Source organism: Vitis vinifera, chromosome 8 (genome assembly GCF_030704535.1).
Source record: "Vitis vinifera cultivar Pinot Noir 40024 chromosome 8, ASM3070453v1".
In the NCBI taxonomy this organism is placed as follows: Eukaryota; Viridiplantae; Streptophyta; class Magnoliopsida; order Vitales; family Vitaceae; genus Vitis; species Vitis vinifera.
Window position 1 is genome coordinate 547597 of NC_081812.1, and position 18615 is coordinate 566211.

Consider the following 18615-nt stretch of genomic DNA (forward strand, 5'->3'; position numbering starts at 1 on the left):
CTAAGCAACTTAATATTTTTTTCTAGTTGATTTTCAACTTCGGCTTTGTAAACTTTAAAGACATTGAAAGTTTCACTTTTGTTTTTCAACAAAAACACATAGGTAAATCTAGAACAATCATCTATGAATGTAAGAAAATACCTATTTCCACCTCTTGTTAACATGTCATTAAGTTCACAAAGATCACTATGTATTAAATCAAGCAAATTAGATGATCCCTCAACACTATGAAAAGGCTTTTTAATCATCTTTGATTTAACACATATTTTACACTTTTCAAATTTCTTGGTATCACAAGCAATCAAACCACATTCAACATGTGCAAGCCTATTATGCCACAAAAATAAAGAATTTGAATCACACATATAAGCGGAAGTAGACGCCATTTTATTGATATTATCATTGGTACAAAGTTTGATCATCCCATCCCAAGAATACCCCTTTCCCACAAAGTTTCCCGATTTGGATAAAATTAGCTTATCGGATTCAAACACCGCTTTGATACCCGGTTTGCCAAGCAAATCCCCACTGACCAAATTTTTATTCATATCGGGGACATACAATACATTTATAAGGGTAACATTTTTGCCGGAGGTAAAAACAACTTCAATAGTGCCCTTGCCAAGCACCTTGGATCTTCCTTCATTGCCCATTTGAACCTCTTGATCTCCTTTTGCATCTTCAAAGGTCTTGAAAAGAGATTTGTCATAGGTAACATGAACTGTGGCACAAGTATCATACCACCATCCTTGCACTTTTCCTTAGACAACGCACACATCGCTTAGTGTTGCAATGATCTCCTCATCAATTGCATTCACCACAGCCTCTTTTAGGTCCTTTCGGTACCTACACTCCCTAGCATAATGCTCGGGTTTTCCACACACAAAACAAGGACCTTTCTTGCCCTTAAATTGCTCTTGATTTTTCTTGGGGCTCATATAATTTCCAGAATTCCTTTTGTCGTTGTTATTTTTACCTCTAGGATGATTGGCCTTTGAAACCGCATTGGCTTTGTTAGTCCCACCATTGGACTCTTCCACCATTTTGTCTCTTAATCTTGATTCTTCCTCAATGTGAAGATGTTTTTGAATCTCTTCCAAGGAGTAATCTTCACTCTTGTGGAGAATCCTCTTCCGATAAACTTTCCAACTTGATGGTAATTTAGCCACAATAGCACCAACTTGGAAGGCCTCCAGAAGTTCAATTTTGAGAACTTTCAACTTATTCACAATTACTTGCAACTCATGAATTTGTGGTAAGAGAGGCTTTTCATCAAAAAATTTGAAATCTATGTATTGAGAAATAAGAAACTTTTTGGTACCTTCTTCCTCGGCTTTGTACTTGTTTTCAAGAGCCTCCCAAATCTCCCTCGCGGAATAGGTGTTGGTGTAGGGATCGTATAGCTTATCGGATAAGGCGTTCAAAATATGACCCCTACATATGAGCTCATCCTCCTCCCTCTTCTTCCTTGCCGCCACCACTTGAGGTGTGTCATTTTCCTTTGGTTCCGGTAACAATGCCAAGGTAGGATCAAGGATGTAGAAAATCTTGAGTGCTGTGAGAAGGAATCTCACATTGTCTTGCCACCTAGTGAAGTTGGAACCATCAAAACGATCCAACCTCACAAGGTCTTGGTTCATAATCTTGATAGTCTCTCCTTCCATTGAAAAATAGAGTCTTTGATTGATATTCACTAGGAAGGAATCTCGAGTGCTGTGAGAAAGAATCTCACATTGTCTTGCCATTGAAGAATAGAGTCTTTGATTGATATTCACTAGGTGGCAAGACAATGTGAGATTCCTTCTCACAGCACTCGAGATTCCTTCCTAGTGAATATCAATCAAAGACTCTATTCTTCAATGGAAGGAGAGACTATCAAGATTATGAACCAAGACCTTCTTCAATGGAAGGAGAGACTATCAAGATTATGAACCAAGACCTTGTGAGGTTGGATCGTTTTGATGGTTCCAACTTCACTAGGTGGCAAGACAATGTGAGATTCCTTCTCACAGCACTCAAGATTTTCTACATCCTTGATCCTACCTTGGCATTGTTACCGGAACCAAAGGAAAATGACACACCTCAAGTGGTGGCGGCAAGGAAGAAGAGGGAGGAGGATGAGCTCATATGTAGGGGTCATATTTTGAACGCCTTATCCGATAGGCTATATGATCCCTACACCAACACCTATTCCGCGAGGGAGATTTGGGAGGCTCTTGAAAACAAGTACAAAGCCGAGGAAGAAGGTACCAAAAAGTTTCTTATTCTCAATACATAGATTTCAAATTTTTTGATGAAAAGCCTCTCTTACCACAAATTCATGAGTTGCAAGTAATTGTGAATAAGTTGAAAGTTCTCAAAATTGAACTTCCGGAGGCCTTCCAAGTTGGTGCTATTATGGCTAAATTACCATCAAGTTGGAAAGTTTACCGGAAGAGGATTCTCCACAAGAGTGAAGATTACTCCTTGGAAGAGATTCAAAAACATCTTCGCATTGAGGAAGAATCGAGATCAAGAGACAAAACGGTGGAAGAGTCCAATGGTGGGACTAACAAAGCCAATGCGGTTTCAAAGGCCAATCATCCTAGAGGTAAAAATAACAACGACAAAAGGAATTCCGGAAATTATATGAGCCCCAAGAAAAATCAAGAGCAATTTAAGGGCAAGAAAGGTTCTTGTTTTGTGTGTGGAAAACCCGAGCATTATGCTAGGGAGTGTAGGTACCGAAAGGACCTAAAAGGGGCTGTGGTGAATGCAATTGATGAGGAGATCATTGCAACACTAAGCGATGTGTGCGTTGTCTAAGGAAAGGTGCAAGGATGGTGGTATGATACTTGTGCCACAGTTCATGTAACCTATGACAAATCTCTTTTCAAGACCTTTGAAGATGCAAAAGGAGATCAAGAGGTTCAAATGGGCAATGAAGGAAGATCCAAGGTGCTTGGCAAGGGTACTATTGAAGTTGTTTTTACCTCCGGCAAAAAGGTTACCCTTATAAATGTATTGTATGTCCCCGATATGAATAAAAATTTGGTCAGTGGGTATTTGCTTGGCAAACCGGGTATCAAAGCGGTGTTTGAATCCGGTAAGCTAATTTTATCCAAATCGGGGAACTTTGTGGGAAAGGGGTATTCTTGGGATGGGATGATCAAACTTTGTACCAATGACAATATCAATAAAATGGCGTCTACTTCCGCTTATATGTGTGATTCAAATTCTTTATTTTTGTGGCATAATAGGCTTGCACATGTTGAATGTGGTTTGATTGCTTGTGATACCAAGAAATTTGAAAAGTGTGAAATATGTGTTAAATCAAAGATGATTAAAAAGCCTTTTCATAGTGTTGAGGGATCATCTAATTTGCTTGATTTAATACATAGTGATCTTTGTGAACTTAATGACATGTTAACAAGAGGTGGAAATAGGTATTTTCTTACATTCATAGATGATTGTTCTAGATTTACCTATGTGTTTTTGTTGAAAAACAAAAGTGAAACTTTCAATGCCTTTAAAGTTTACAAAGCCGAAGTTGAAAATCAACTAGAAAAAAATATTAAGTTGCTTAGAAGTGATAGAGGTGGTGAATATTTCTCTAGTGAATTCAATTCTTTTTGTGAAGAATATGGCATAATACATGAGTGCACCGCACCCTATACACCTCAACACAATGGCATAGCGGAGAGAAAGAATAGAACATTCTTGGAAATGGTGAATGCTATGTTATTGCATGCTAAATTGAATTTCAATTTGTGGGGTGAAGCTTTGTTGACTGCTTGCCATATTTTGAATAGAATTCCTATGAAGAAAAATGAGATATCTCCATATGAGTTATGAAAAGGAAGGAAGCCTAATATAGGTTACTTCAAAGTGTGGGGGTGTCTTGCTTATTGCAAGAAAACGGATCCACATAAAAAAAAATTGGGTCTAAGAGCCATTAAGTGTGCATTTGTAGGCTATGCCTCAAATAGCAAAGCTTATAGGCTATTAGACTTGGAGTCTAATGTGATAATTGAATCAAGAGAGGTAGAGTTCTTTGAGAATTTGTTGAGTGATAGCAATTCTCAAGTACCTACTAGTGTTGGAGAGTCTCTAGAGGAGACACCTTCAAAGGTTGTTGAGCAACCCATTGTGCCTCGGAAAAGCCAAAGAGCTAGAAAAGAGAAAGTGTTGGGATCGGATGAGATTGACTCTCAAAGAATTTCCTTTTACTTAGTAGAAGGAAATAGAGAAGATATTATAAGAAAAATTCCTATAGTACTTCAAATAGAGGAGGATCCCAAAACATACAAAGAAGTTATGGCTTCTAGAGATGTTGCTTTTTGGAAAGAGGCTATCAATGATGAAATGGATTCAATATTGTCCAACCAAACATGGGAATTGGTAGACCTTCCATCAGGATCTAAACCAATAGGGTGCAAGTGGGTATTTCGAAGGAAATATCACACCGATGGCATGATTCAAACCTTTAAGGCTAGATTAGTAGCTAAGGGGTTTAAACAAAGAGAAGGTATTGATTATTTTGATACCTATGCGCCGGTGGCTAGAACAACATCGATTAGGATATTGTTTGCTTTGGCATCAATTCATAATCTATCTGTTCATCAAATGGATGTCAAAATGGCATTCTTGAATGGGGATCTCAATGAGGAGGTCTACATGGAACAACCGGAAGGTTTTGTTCTACTGGGGAATGAAAAAAAGTGTGTAAGCTTGTCAAATCATTATATGGTTTAAAACAAGCTCCCAAACAATGGCACGAAAAATTTGATCATGTTATTCTTTTGGATGGATTTAGACACAACAATGTGGACAAGTGCTTATATTCTAAGACTTGTGATGACTATATGGTCATAGTGTGTCTATATGTGGATGACATGTTAATCTTGAGTGATGACATGAAAGGAATAATAGAAACGAAAAGGTTTCTATCCTCAACCTTCAAGATGAAAGATCTTGGAGAAGTTGATACTATATTGGGTATCAAAGTGAAAAGAAATAGTGGGGGTTATGCTTTGAACCAAAACCACTATATTGAGAAAGTAGTTAGCAAATTTAGTCATCTCAAGATTAAAGATGCTAATACTCCATTTGATTCAAGTATAAAACTTGAAAAGAATGATGGTAGATCGGTGGCTCAACTTGAGTATGCAAGTGCAATTGGAAGTCTTATGTATGCTGCTTAGTGTACTAGGGCTGACATTTCATTTGCAGTTAGTAAACTAAGTAGGTTTATTAGCAATCCAAGCGTGGAACATTGGAAAGTTATTGCTAGAGTTCTTGGTTACCTAAAGAATACCAAAGAACTAAGCCTCCAATATTCAAAGTTTCCTGCTATACTTGAAGGGTATTCAGATGCAAGCTGGATATCGAGTGTGAGAGATAATTTATCTACCATAGGTTGGGTGTTTACACTTGGTGGTGGGGCTGTCTCTTGGGGATCCAAGAAACAGACTTGTATATCACACACAACCATGGAGACAGAGTTTATAGCTCTAGCTGCAACTGGAAAAGAAGCTGAGTGGCTTAGAGATCTCATGATGGACATCCCTTTTACTGCAAATAATGTGTCAACAGTGTCGATACATTGTGACAGTCAAGCCACTCTAGCTCGTGCGTACAGTGGAGTGTACAATGGGAAGTCTAGACATATAAGCATTAGACATGAGTATGTGAGACAATTGATTCGATATGGAATCTTCTCAATCTCATTTGTGAGGTCAAGTGGAAACTTAGCGGATCCTTTTACTAAACCTCTTACAAGAGATTTAGTAAGGATAACATCTAGAGGGATGGGACTAAAACTCCTTAAATAAAATTCACCAATGATGGTAACCCAACTTAATACTACGAAATGACTAGTCTTAAGTTCAATAGGTAAAAAAAAGTCATTGATAAGTGGGTTGTGGCAGCATTAGAACATGCGAGTTCCATCTGTGATGATTAATGCTGGTTGTTACCGTTGGAGGGTTAAGCTTAAAGCTTTTAATGAAATTCAGTCTATGTGTGACAAGCATCTTAAAGGTAACAAGGATGCTGGAAGAATTTCACCTATGTGAACTTAGGGGTGGTGCCGCCTCTCATGAGAGTTGAAGTTTCTTTCAAGAAAGTTCATGAATGGATTGAGCACATGGCCATAAAAGTGCTAAGCAAGAAAATAATGGGCACTCGTGTGGTTAGTGGAAGTGTGTGTGTTGTTACCGGTTTCGTTACAAGGAATAACTGGTTCAATGCTACAAGCAACCTGGGATTTCAACGGAGCTTTGTGACAATTACACTAAGGTAAAATTCAAATTGAAAGATATTTTATTTTATGGATTTTCCATGTTGAGGTTATAAGGGTTGATGTTTAATTTTAACCAAGTGGGGGATTGTTATATTTATATAAATATATATATATATATATATATATATATATATATATATATATATATATATATATATATATATATTGTTGGTTAAAAATAAAGTGTAAGAAGAGTTACACTTTTGAAAAATAACTTTTGAAAATAAAGTGTAAGAAGGGTTACACTTTTAATGTGTGAATAAACACATGATTAAGTTTTGAAATGTTACAAAACTTGAAAGGTTAAGGAAGACAATGAGTCTTCTCATCTTTGTAACTTTATAAAACTTATGAGTCTTCTCATCTTTGTAACTTTATAAAACTTAAGAGGTTATGTGTAAGAGAGTTACACATTTGAGATTAAATCATGTTTAATGTGTGAATTAAACATATGATTTAATTTTTGAATGTTACAAAGATGAAGAGATTGAGGAAGACAATGGGTTTTTCTCATCCTTGTAACCATTTTTCAACCCTAAGAGTGCTATATATGACTTTTCTTCTTTTTGAAATCTTATGCAGAAAAGTGAAAAGGCTTGATCAATCCCAAGACTATTTCCATTAGTTCCTTAAAGATTTCTAGAGGTGGGAGGAAATAGAGTCTTTAGACAAAGTTCCAAGAACTTGTTTGAGCCTTTCTTGTGTTCTTCTTCTTCTTGTTCTTATTTTGTAACTTTGAGAGTTTTATTGTATCAAGAGAGTGTTTGAGAGTGTTTCTTTTCTAAAGAAAAATATGAGATTTTTAGCATGGTTCAATGATCAATGTGATCCTTACATTTATGGAGTACACCAATATTAAAAAATCTATTAATTAAAAGAAAAGAAGGATTATAATGACAATATTTCAAACAAAACACAACAAAACTCATTTAGACTTTACCATTCAACATATTTAGTAAAATTGAGAATTTTGTAAATGGAAATGTAAGAGTTCATCCATTCAGTTACAAATTGGACATATGTTTGCATTTCTTTATGGTCCTTTTCATTGTTGAATAGAGAGCGGCCTGTGGAAATTATGTTTTGCTTTAATATACTCCAATTTTCTCACTTATATTTATACAAAAAAATAGTTATTTTATTCTAAAATAACTTGAGCTGAAGCCAAACCAATTATAAAAATTTATTATGAATCAAAACTGAAAATGATGAGAAAGGAAAAACACATATCATATTAAACTTTATGACGTTTAATAAAGGCCTGATGTAGAATTTAAGTCCATCGCAAAACATAAACTACATAATAGATTGATATGGCTTTCTAAAATTAAAATTTGGTAGAAAGCAACCTAATTTGTATCGCTTAGTATTATTACATAGAATACGAAATTATAGGTGTTATATTTATATAAATATATATATATATATATATATATATTGTTGGTTAAAAATAAAGTGTAAGAAGAGTTACACTTTTGAAAATAAAGTGTAAGAAGGGTTACACTTTTAATGTGTGAATAAACACATGATTAAGTTTTGAAATGTTACAAAACTTGAAAGGTTAAGGAAGACCATGAGTCTTCTTATCTTTGTAACTTTATAAAACTTAAGAGGTTATGTGTAAGAGAGTTACACATTTGAGATTAAATCATGTTTAATGTGTGAATTAAACATATGATTTAATTTTTGAATGTTACAAAGATGAAGAGATTGAGGAAGACAATGAGTTTTTTCTCATCCTTGTAACCATTTTTCAACCCTAAGAGTGCTATATATGACTTTTCTTCTTTTTGAAATCTTATGCAGAAAAGTGAAAAGACTTGATCAATCCCAAGACTATTTCCATTAGTTCCCTAAAGATTTCTAGAGGTGGGAGGAAATAGAGTCTTTGGACAAAGTTCCAAGAACTTGTTTGAGCCTTTCTTGTGTTCTTCTTCTTCTTGTTCTTATTTTGTAACTTTGAGAGTTTTATTGTATCAAGAGAGTGTTTGAGAGTGTTTCTTTTCTCCATTGTATCCAAAATTTTTAATATCAATAGGGACTAATATAAATAGATTCACTCTTCATAGACAAACTTGCTCCATAGATAAATTATATATTTATATTAAGAATAATTATATATCTATACAAAGAAGAAAAAATGTAACAAATTAAGGGATTTTTATTTATAAAAATATTACTTCAAACTTGAAACAAGCTTGAATTATCCTTTGGGTTGTTTTGTCAAATCGGTTGCTACCCAAACATAAGGAAAAAATAAGATCTTTTTCACAAACTATACCACTCTTATAACCATATGCATCCGCTATTTAAGTTTATCAAAGATTATTGAAGGAGAATGTATCGGGCAAACCCCCTAACTTAAGTAAAAATATTTATTTAAGTAAAAATAAATATGTATTTTTACTTAATCCATGAGAATTGTATTCTTTCCCCCTAACTTCCCTTTTAACTTTCTAAAATTAAAATTTGATAGAAAACAGGCATAACTCATGGAGAAATTCTAGTTTCTTGCAACGGATTATGAATATGACATGTACAAAGTTCAAACTTCTTAATTCAAGTATACATTTATCCCAATGTTGTGAAATTGAAGCTCATAATTTTTGGTAGCAAATAAAGAAAATTATGATGATCATAACAAAAGACCTTTGCATAAAAAATATTATTGATATGTTAGTTATTTATTAGAAATTTAGAGTATACTATGTATAGTTTAGGTAATTGACTTACCTCATTAGTACATAATTAAACAGTACTTGTATATCCTTGTAATTTACCTTTTCCATTTCAATTACTTTTATTACTCTTTTAGAATCATGGTGGATAAAGGAATATGATTTAGGTTTGATTTTGATCACATATTTCACATTATCGGCTAATTATCTCATTTTAGTGTCCTCCGATATCTTATTTATATTCTATCATAACTCATAAGTATAAAGTTTCATTATTTTTTTCCTTTTTTTAGACAACTAATATTTCTTGTAGATTTATCAAAGTTCAGCACATCCTCATAAACAAAAATAATTCATGTTATGTTGTTCTATGGGTTAATTCATCATGAAGCTTATACTCATGAAGATTGGACTTCTTAATTTACATTAAAACATGTCGATCAAAATTTGGTTGATCATATATTAAGGGAACCAAAATGGAACCAAAATGTTTTAGCTAAGGATGAAATTATAATATATCATGTATTAAAATTTGAAAATTATAAACTATACAAGACAAATATAGTAATACATATTATACCATATAAACTAAATAATGTAAATTAAATTGCTTCATTAAAAAGGCCAAGAAGGGAGGGAACCACAATTGTTTTGGCTAAGGATGGAATTACAGTATATCATGTATTAAAATTTGAAAACTACAAACTATACAAGACAAATATAGTAATACATATTATACCATATAAACTAAACAATGCAAATTAAATTGCATCATTAAAAAGTTAATTGGCCAAGAAGGGAGGGAACCACAATGTTTTAGCTAAGGATTGAATTACAATATATCGTGTATTGAAATTTAAAAATTGCAAACTATACAAGACAAATGTAACATTACATATCATATTTGATAACTTAAATAATACAAATTAAAAGTATTTCATTTAGAAGTTAATTGGCCAAGAAGATAATTCCAATGCCTTTTGTTGAGGAGAGAATTACAATATCTTGGGAATTAAAATAGCATATGTTGCTAAAAATTTAATAAATCAATAAGACAATAAAAAAGCTTTTATTAGAAAGGTAATTACAATGTCTCATGTATATTACTAAAGAATATTAACTAAACATATTAATTAGAAGTTAATTGGCTAGAGAGAGAATTGCAATGTTTGATGAGTTATATCTACCCAAAACATGGCTATTACTCGCTCTGCTTTGTGCTACCCCGATTTATTATAAAATTATAATAATCTTATCATAAACTTGTTATTTTTCAATTAAAAAAGGAACATATTTCTCTTTACATTATTTTTAAATACAAAATCTCTGAGTGAGTTTATTAAAATTGAAATAATATGAAATAAATGTAATTATTTTCACATTTTTTTCAACTAAAGTATAATTAATGAGCTATTTATCAATAAAATACAAAATTTCACTTTCGTTTTTTTACGTTACTTATTATGGTTCATGGTAATTGAAAATTCTTAATTTATCAACAAATTGAAATCAAATCACCCTCATAATGTGATATTCTATTAATTCGAGGTGACTTTTCATAGTCTTATTCTCCTCGGGCTTTTAGTTGATTTGTAAGACCAACTTGGCACTAAAAAATTATTTGTTTTTGTATGCTAAAATATCTCAGTTTGATTTGTAAGATCAACTTGGCACTAAAGAATCATTTGTTTTAGTATGCTCCAATATCTCACTTGTATACCTAATGTGAAACACATTTACATGTTTATAAAAAAAAATATTTATTCTATTTTAGTAATTAAAGTTAGAGTATTAATAAAAAAAAACTTTGTTGATACAAACTCAAGATTGGGAAAAAAAGAACTGATGTTGAACTTTATAATGAGGGAAACTTAGCATAAATATTTAATTTTAATTATCACAAGATGAACATGTTTACGGAGAAATGTCACACATACTAAATGTTTGGAGAAGTTAATTTAACATGCATGAGTATTTTTTAAATTACAATATTTTTGGTTTGTATAAAAAATATCATGCATACCACCAAAATTTACTAACATCTTCAAGTCAATGCTAATGGATTTTTGGTTTCTTCATAATTAACTTCATTACAATGTTGTTTAGAGTATATAAAATATTGGGCCTGATTGAATTTAATTAAAAATTAGGCCATATTTATTATAATAATATTGTATTATTATTATTATTATTATTATTATTATTCTCACTTTATGATATCTGTGATGCAATTCTAAAGTTTGAGATTCAACCTATTGTTTCTTGTTGGATAGCTTCCATCTTGATGGTTGGTATTTGTGGAATGGCACTGTGGTAGTCTAATTTCATTATTGTTCTTGATTAATATATATATATATACACGAAGTAGTTTTAAGGGAGCCATATGTTCAAGATGCTAGTCTTCCATAGAAAAGCAAGAGATCTTCAAATCAATCTTAAATTTGCATTGATAGATTGAGACATGTAGAAGTTCATAATGTACCTCCCAAGTTGTATTCCTAACTTAAATAAAAGAATTAATACAAGGATGTGTGTCAAAAAAGAAACCTTTCAGAGGATATATAAGGGAATATATAACACATTTTGTAAATAAAAATTATGATATTTTTTCATGAGAGTTCTTGTTGGTTGAATAAAGTGCTTAACAAAATGAACAGCTAAAACTATAAGTATAATCAAATAGAAATTAAAAATCGAAAACTAAAACCTAGTAAAATAAAAACCTAAAAGCATGGTCCATGAAAATTAAACAAAAAAAAGAAAAAAAAAGGACCCAATAAACTTGTAGGTCTAGATTCCCCGTTACAATCCAATGTTTGACTTGAATATGATGTTTAGTTTTGACCTCTTGTATAGCAAGCAATTGCTTCCTCAAGTGGAGGATGTTCTTTACACAAAGGACAAAGGGAAAAAGAATTTCTCCTCCAAGCATTCTTCAAATGATGACAAACGGTCAAACACTAAGAGGCAATCCAAGGGAAATTCAAAAGATTGTTATAGGTGTGGAAAGTTAGGACACTTAAAGCGCAATTATCATATCGAGGTTGTTTGTAATCAATGTGGAAAACCGGGACATATTAAACCAAATTGTCAAGTCAATCTCATGAAACAAAAGCAAGTGTTACGCATGAAAGTAGTAAATTTGAACAACCCAAATGGAGCATTGCTTATCCATTGAAACTATTGATCAATCGGCTAACATAACTTGTGTTGTGCACCAGACCGGCGCATAAATAGAAGCTAGTGTTTGCATGGATTTTTGCAAGGAATGGATCGTTGACTTTGGTCACTCTAATCATGCAAGGGGAAATGCTTCTCTACTTTTTAATGTTCATCTGCATTGTGACAGCTGCTAATGGTCGATTCTCTTCAAGATGGACATTTCAAGTGATGGAGATGTTTTTCATTTTCTTGGCTTAAAGAAGAACCTCGCCTCAGTTTCTCAAATGGTCGATTCTGCTAGGTATGTACAGATTCTTTCTAATGTAAAGAATATTACAGTGGATCTTTTTATTTTATTTTATTTTATTTACAGGGAAAAGAAAAGAATCATTATATATTTTGTCTGCAAGTGATGCATATGTTGAAAAGATGGGCCAAAATGCAAGTATAACACTTTGGTATGTTTGATTAGGTCATGTTGGCTATAAATATCTCCACAAAAAACTTCTTGATGGAGTTCTTCTCTTTAAGGAAATTCATCACGATGTGGTTAGTTTGTCTTGGTTGTCTTCCTTCCTTGAATTCAAATAATAGAGCCTCTGCTGCACTTCAATTGGTCCATTATGATATTTGGGACCAACAACAGCACCTAACTACAGTGGTATTCGTCATGTGATGGTTGTTGTGGACAACTTTTCTCAGTTCAATTGGGTATATTTTCTGGAACACAGAGAGTTAAGCTTTCTCCAATTTTATTGCTGATTCACATAGATGATAGAACCTTTATAGGATTGAGAAGGGTCATAACACATTTTTGTAAAGAAACATTGTGCTAATAATTTTTCATGAGAGTTCTTGTCCACTATGAAAATCAAACATACAAAAATTAAAAGATCAGTGGAGAAAAATAAAGGCCATGATACATGTAGGCCTTCATGTCCCATTAGAATCCACTTGAAACAAACGCTAGGGAATACATTTACATTAAATTCTTTTTAAAGGGGGAGACATCATATGGATATGGATGGCGAGATGTACTCCAAATTGTGGGGAAAACAAAGTGAACTAAGAAAAAAAAAAAAAGGGATTGGAGCAAGTGATTTCAACTTTCAAAAGCAAATTTCCGATCTCTTTCAAAGATAACCCTCATGGCCTATCCGTAAAAATATTAAGGCATATATAAACTAATAAAATGATGTCATCCATGAACCTAATTGACTTATTAGAGAAACGTACAATAATAGTTGCTAGGTAATTCGACAAATTTTCGATATACTCTATTGGAACAACCTACTAGATACAAAAAGCAACATTTGAAAGTTAAATACAACTTTTGAACATATTTTCATAGAACTCTCGAACACAAACCAACTTTTTCAAGGAAATTTATCAATATTTTAGAAAAATTATTTTTCCTTGGAAGAGGTGCAAGAAGCACATTTTATTTAATTAGTTTTTTTATTTTGTGTGTGAGTGAGTGAGAGAGACCTGTGTATGTCTATGTGTCTGTTAGAATTTCAAAATATTGGGGTTGCATTTAATTTAATTAAAAAATTAGGCCATATTTTGAGAATTTTATTAAAATATTTTTAAATACTCCACCACCATTATTATTATTATTATTATTATTATTATTATTATTATTGATTAATATAAACATTTTAAAAAGATAATTATTGACATTTTAGAAAAATTAGGTTCGTTTGACAGTGTTTTTTAAAATTGTTTTCAAAATAGGGAACAAAAGATAGTTTTTAATTTTTTTTAAACAAGGATGTTCCACAAGATGTTTTAAAAAATAATTTTGTAAAACAAAAAATAAAAACTTGTTTGGATGAAAGAATTTGTATTGTTTTTAAAAACAATATCTTACTTTTATTTTATAAAAATTTTATAAACTTAATTTATAATAATATGAAATCAAATTCAAGTTAAGTCTTATAAAAAAATAAAAATTAAATATACAATTATAGATGATTTAAACATAAATATTTTTTTAAATCATGAAACAATTTTTTTATTATAGTGAGACAAAAATTACTATAAAATAAAAATAATTTTAATATTAATTTTTAATACAAGTCAAATAAGTACTTTAATTTTTTTTTTTTTTAATTTCTTGTTTCACCATGATTTCTTATGCCTGCTTTTAAAAAATTCAAGACTTATTGAAAATAAAAATAATTTTGTAATTAAAAATAAATTTTAAAATAAATATTTTTTAATAAAACATAAAGAGTAATATTATGATAAAAGCATAAATTATATTTTGAATAGAAAATATACTATTTTATTATATGTTAGAAACATAAGGATATTAATATCTTTACATTTTTTGTTTTGTTAAAAATGAATAATACTAATTATCAATAATATTTTATTTAAAATGAATAATGAATAAAGTTTTACTTTTTTATCATATAAATAAGTCATTTTTTTTATTATATATGCACACATTTAGTACTCAATTTTAAACATAATATTCCAAAATGTTTTGATTTAATCTATAATTAATTAGATTGGGTTTTTATTGTAAATTATTCATAAAAATTAAAGGATTTATTAAAACATTTAAAGTATTAATTATGTGTTACTTAATTTATAATCTATTTACTTACTGATTTTTTTTTTTAAATAGTTGTGTATATAGGATAAATAGTAAAGTTATGACTCATAGTATATCGATTTTCCTCTTATTTTTTCTTTTCAATGATTAGATTTATTTTTGAGTTCAAGATTATTTAAAAAAATTATTAAACTCATTAATAAATTCAATAAAAAGTGTCACTTGATTTAAAATTCATTTTTCTAGTGGAAAAATTTATAAAAGTTTAATTATATGCAAAAATGAAATAACAGAGTCATTATAAACCAATTTTTATCCATAAATTTATGGTATTAAAAAGTTTATTATTTGAGTTTTAAATAATTCTTAAAAATTATTAGACTTGTTAATGAATCCTACACATTAACTTTTATTTAATTTGGAGTTCATTTGCCTAGTGAAAAAAAAATTTGAAAAATAATAATTTTATATAGAAGAGAAATAATAGAGTTATTTTAAACCAATTTTTGTTCATAAATTTTTGGTATTAATGAACTTATTATTTAAGTTTTAAATTATTTTTAAAAATTAATAGATTTATTAACAAATCCAACACATTAAATCTTGTTTAATTTGGAGTTAATTTACCTAATGAAAAAAATAATAATGATTATTTGTAGAAGAGAAATAATGGAGTATGTGTATATTTCTATTGTTTTTAAAAACTAGTGAAAACAACTTTTACTTGTTCTCAAAAAGCTGTTCTCTATTTCATTTTGTTTTTAAAAACTGGAAACGTAGAACAACAACCAAACAATGTTATGAGTTTTTAATACTCCACCAAACAAGCTCTTATTTTCCCCATGGGCATTTTCATTCAATTAATTTTTAAAAAATATAAAATATATCCTTATTTCTTAAAATAAAGTTCCCCAACATAAAATCAAGGAAAATTCATCTATAGTACCAAATTCATACATACCAAACTTTTTTATTTAAGTTATGTGTGGTTCTTGAAAAGTATTAGGGAAAGAAAAAAAAATGTTAAAATGATTATCTTCTGTTTGATAAAGAAAGTGTTATATAGTATTTTATCTTAGTTATTTCATATTATCAATAAGGGTAGAATCATCTTTAAGCTCTTCTTGTGGGCCCATATAAACCTTTTTATGTAACTCTTTCTTAAGCCTTTGTTAATGAAACCCTACTTTCTTTTTTTTTTCTCTTCTTCTTCTTCTTTGTCTTTACAATTCTCACATAAAGGACCTAGAGAAAGTAGTAGATATTCAAACATAATTTCAAAGGAGATACAATTTGTTTTAAATTTGATGTTGCAGCTATGGATTGGTGCAATAACAATTGCCTTGTTTGCCAAGCAAAAATATCATGTTTTCATCTCTTGAGAGTGACAATCCCTAGGAAAATTGCTAGAGGTTCCTTCTAACTTGTCCATTCCAAAGTAAGTAAGTTTCATCTACTTTCCAAGAGAAATTTAGAAATGTTAGTGTGGACCCGCATTCTCACATGCGTTCCCACTCAATCGGCGAGACTCGCTTTTATTTTGTGAAAAATTTAGTTTTGGAAAAATTAGAGTCGCCACTTATTTTATTTTTATTTTAAAGGGAAAATAAAACAAGAAAGAAAACCCCTAAAAAAAAAAGTGACTCCACAGTTTTGGAAAAACATGTCTTTGAAAAACCCAAGTCTGGGTCTAGGGATCAGGTTACCTATTGGGAAGGTACCTCTAAGAGGTAGCACCCCTCTAAGCCTTAAATAGGTCTCTACTAACTAAGTTGAGGGAAATGTGGAAATCAATTGATTAGTTGAGGGTACCTAGGTAGACTAAGGTGATTTAAAAAAATAGCGAGTCAAACAAGATCAAATCACAATAAAGGAGAGTTAGGAGAGTACTCGAATTGCTTCTCAAGCGCTATCATAAAACATCAAAGTTAGTACAGAAATATAGCCCACAACATGTGTTTTATCCAAACAAATCAAACATACATCTAAGCACCCAAGGATCACATAAAGCATAAATGAAATTCACAATAACATGCATATGCATAAAATTTCGAAAAGTAAGTGATAGAGAGCGTACCTGGATAGCATGCATAATTTATAAGATTCCTCTAAAAATGATAGAGTGATTAGGACAAGTATGAATTATATAACATATTTACTATGTCCAATATATAGAACCAAAGCCAAAATTGAGCCAAGGTAAGTCGAATGACTCCAAAAATAAATAACCAGTTCAAGCAATGTACAAGATTAACAACATGCAATTAGAAAAGGGAGCATAAAAAAACAAATTCTAAAAAATGTCTTAGAGTGGAATTTAATTACGAAAAATTTTAGGAAACAACTCCTACACATCTAGATCAACATACCAAAGGCCAAACTCTCATTCAAAGGATAGGTTGCAGTAAAGACACCTAAAGGTTCTACAAAGTCCAGATCAGATAAGAAAAACTAACATGCATAAACGAATTTTTATAAAATAATAAATAATCATATAAAATCATACAAAAAATTACACACATAGTTCAAAGTGTCTAAAAAAATGAATCCAGGGTCGGATAGTACTAAAAAATATTTTTAAAATACTCAAGCTAATTAGATGTCTAGAATCTAGCATGCACAGTATGCACGACTTTGAAAAATCATATCTCCCTAAAAAATGCATATTTTTTTAAATATTTTATTCATCTAAGATCAATTTTAAGAAGCCTAGAATTGAGAAAAACTATTGAATTAAATTTAAAAAGTGAAATGATATTTTATTTTTTGCAAAAAGTTCTCAAATGTCCAAAACTGGGTGAAAATGGAGCCCCCATAAAGACTTGTTTATATCTTCTATTTCCAGAATAGCTTTCTAACTCAAATGAAACTTTAAATTCAAGTTAAAGAAGTGAAGAAAGTCATACAAGTTTTGGAAAATTTGTAAAAACATTCCAAAGTTACTGAAATGAATTTTAAATCTAAAGGGTCAGTGGTTGAGTGAAAACTGGTAACAAGGAAGAGTTTTGAAAAATTTTCTTATGTCAGGGTTTCACCAATTCCTCGATTAGTATACACAAATCTAGCCTAGAATCATCCCATTTATTTGGAACTACAAGCTTTGATTCGTGTTTTGTTCAAAACCAAAATTTTCATTGAAAACTGAGAAAAATGCGAATCGAGCAAAAAATGGTTGCATATTATTTGAAGAAAATTAGATTTTTTATTCCAAGGACTCTAAATGAATCTTTGAAATGCACTTTAAAGAGAAATATTTTCAAAGGGATCTTTTGAGAAAAGTATTTTATTTTAAAATAAGAGAAATTAATTTGAAAACAATAAAAACATATGAGAAACAAATACTAAGCAAAACAAATGGAAACAAAATCACAAAGTAAAATTTTTGGCAACCAAGCAAACTGAAATGGTGTGGATGGAGGCCAAACTTCACTATTTTCCGATGGCTTCTGAAAAGTAAATTTTAGCAGAGAGTACCTAAGCAATAAACTATTCAAACTTAAATCAATTAAAGTAATAACTAACATTCAAGAAACATATCAATTAAGAATATTAATAATGAATTAGCACGTGATCGATTAAACACACGAACACATCAAAACTGATTAAATGGACCAAATTAAATCAGGGCAAACATGAATTTTCAATCATAGAATTAATTTCATTGTGAGCTAATATTATAGAAAATACATAAACTGAATAGATGAGTGAAGTTAAATCAGATTAAACAAAACACAAGCGCTTTCTAAATGTGGAATTGATTTTATTAATAACCTGGAATTATAAAAAAAAACACCTAAAACAATTAAGATGAATAAAATGAAATGAAAGCAAGCTAAAAAAATATGAGTTCATGGAATCATCTTCCTAAATAAATTTACATATTTAAATTAAAATCTAAGCTCAAAATGAATTAAACACTAATTAAG

General features: G+C 30.5%; 1 pseudogene; it reads left to right on the plus strand.

The window, feature by feature from the left end:
* Positions 1-1903: 1903 nt before the first annotated feature.
* LOC104879970 (uncharacterized) overlaps positions 1904-18615 on the plus strand; it is a 32689-nt pseudogene continuing 15977 nt past the window's right edge.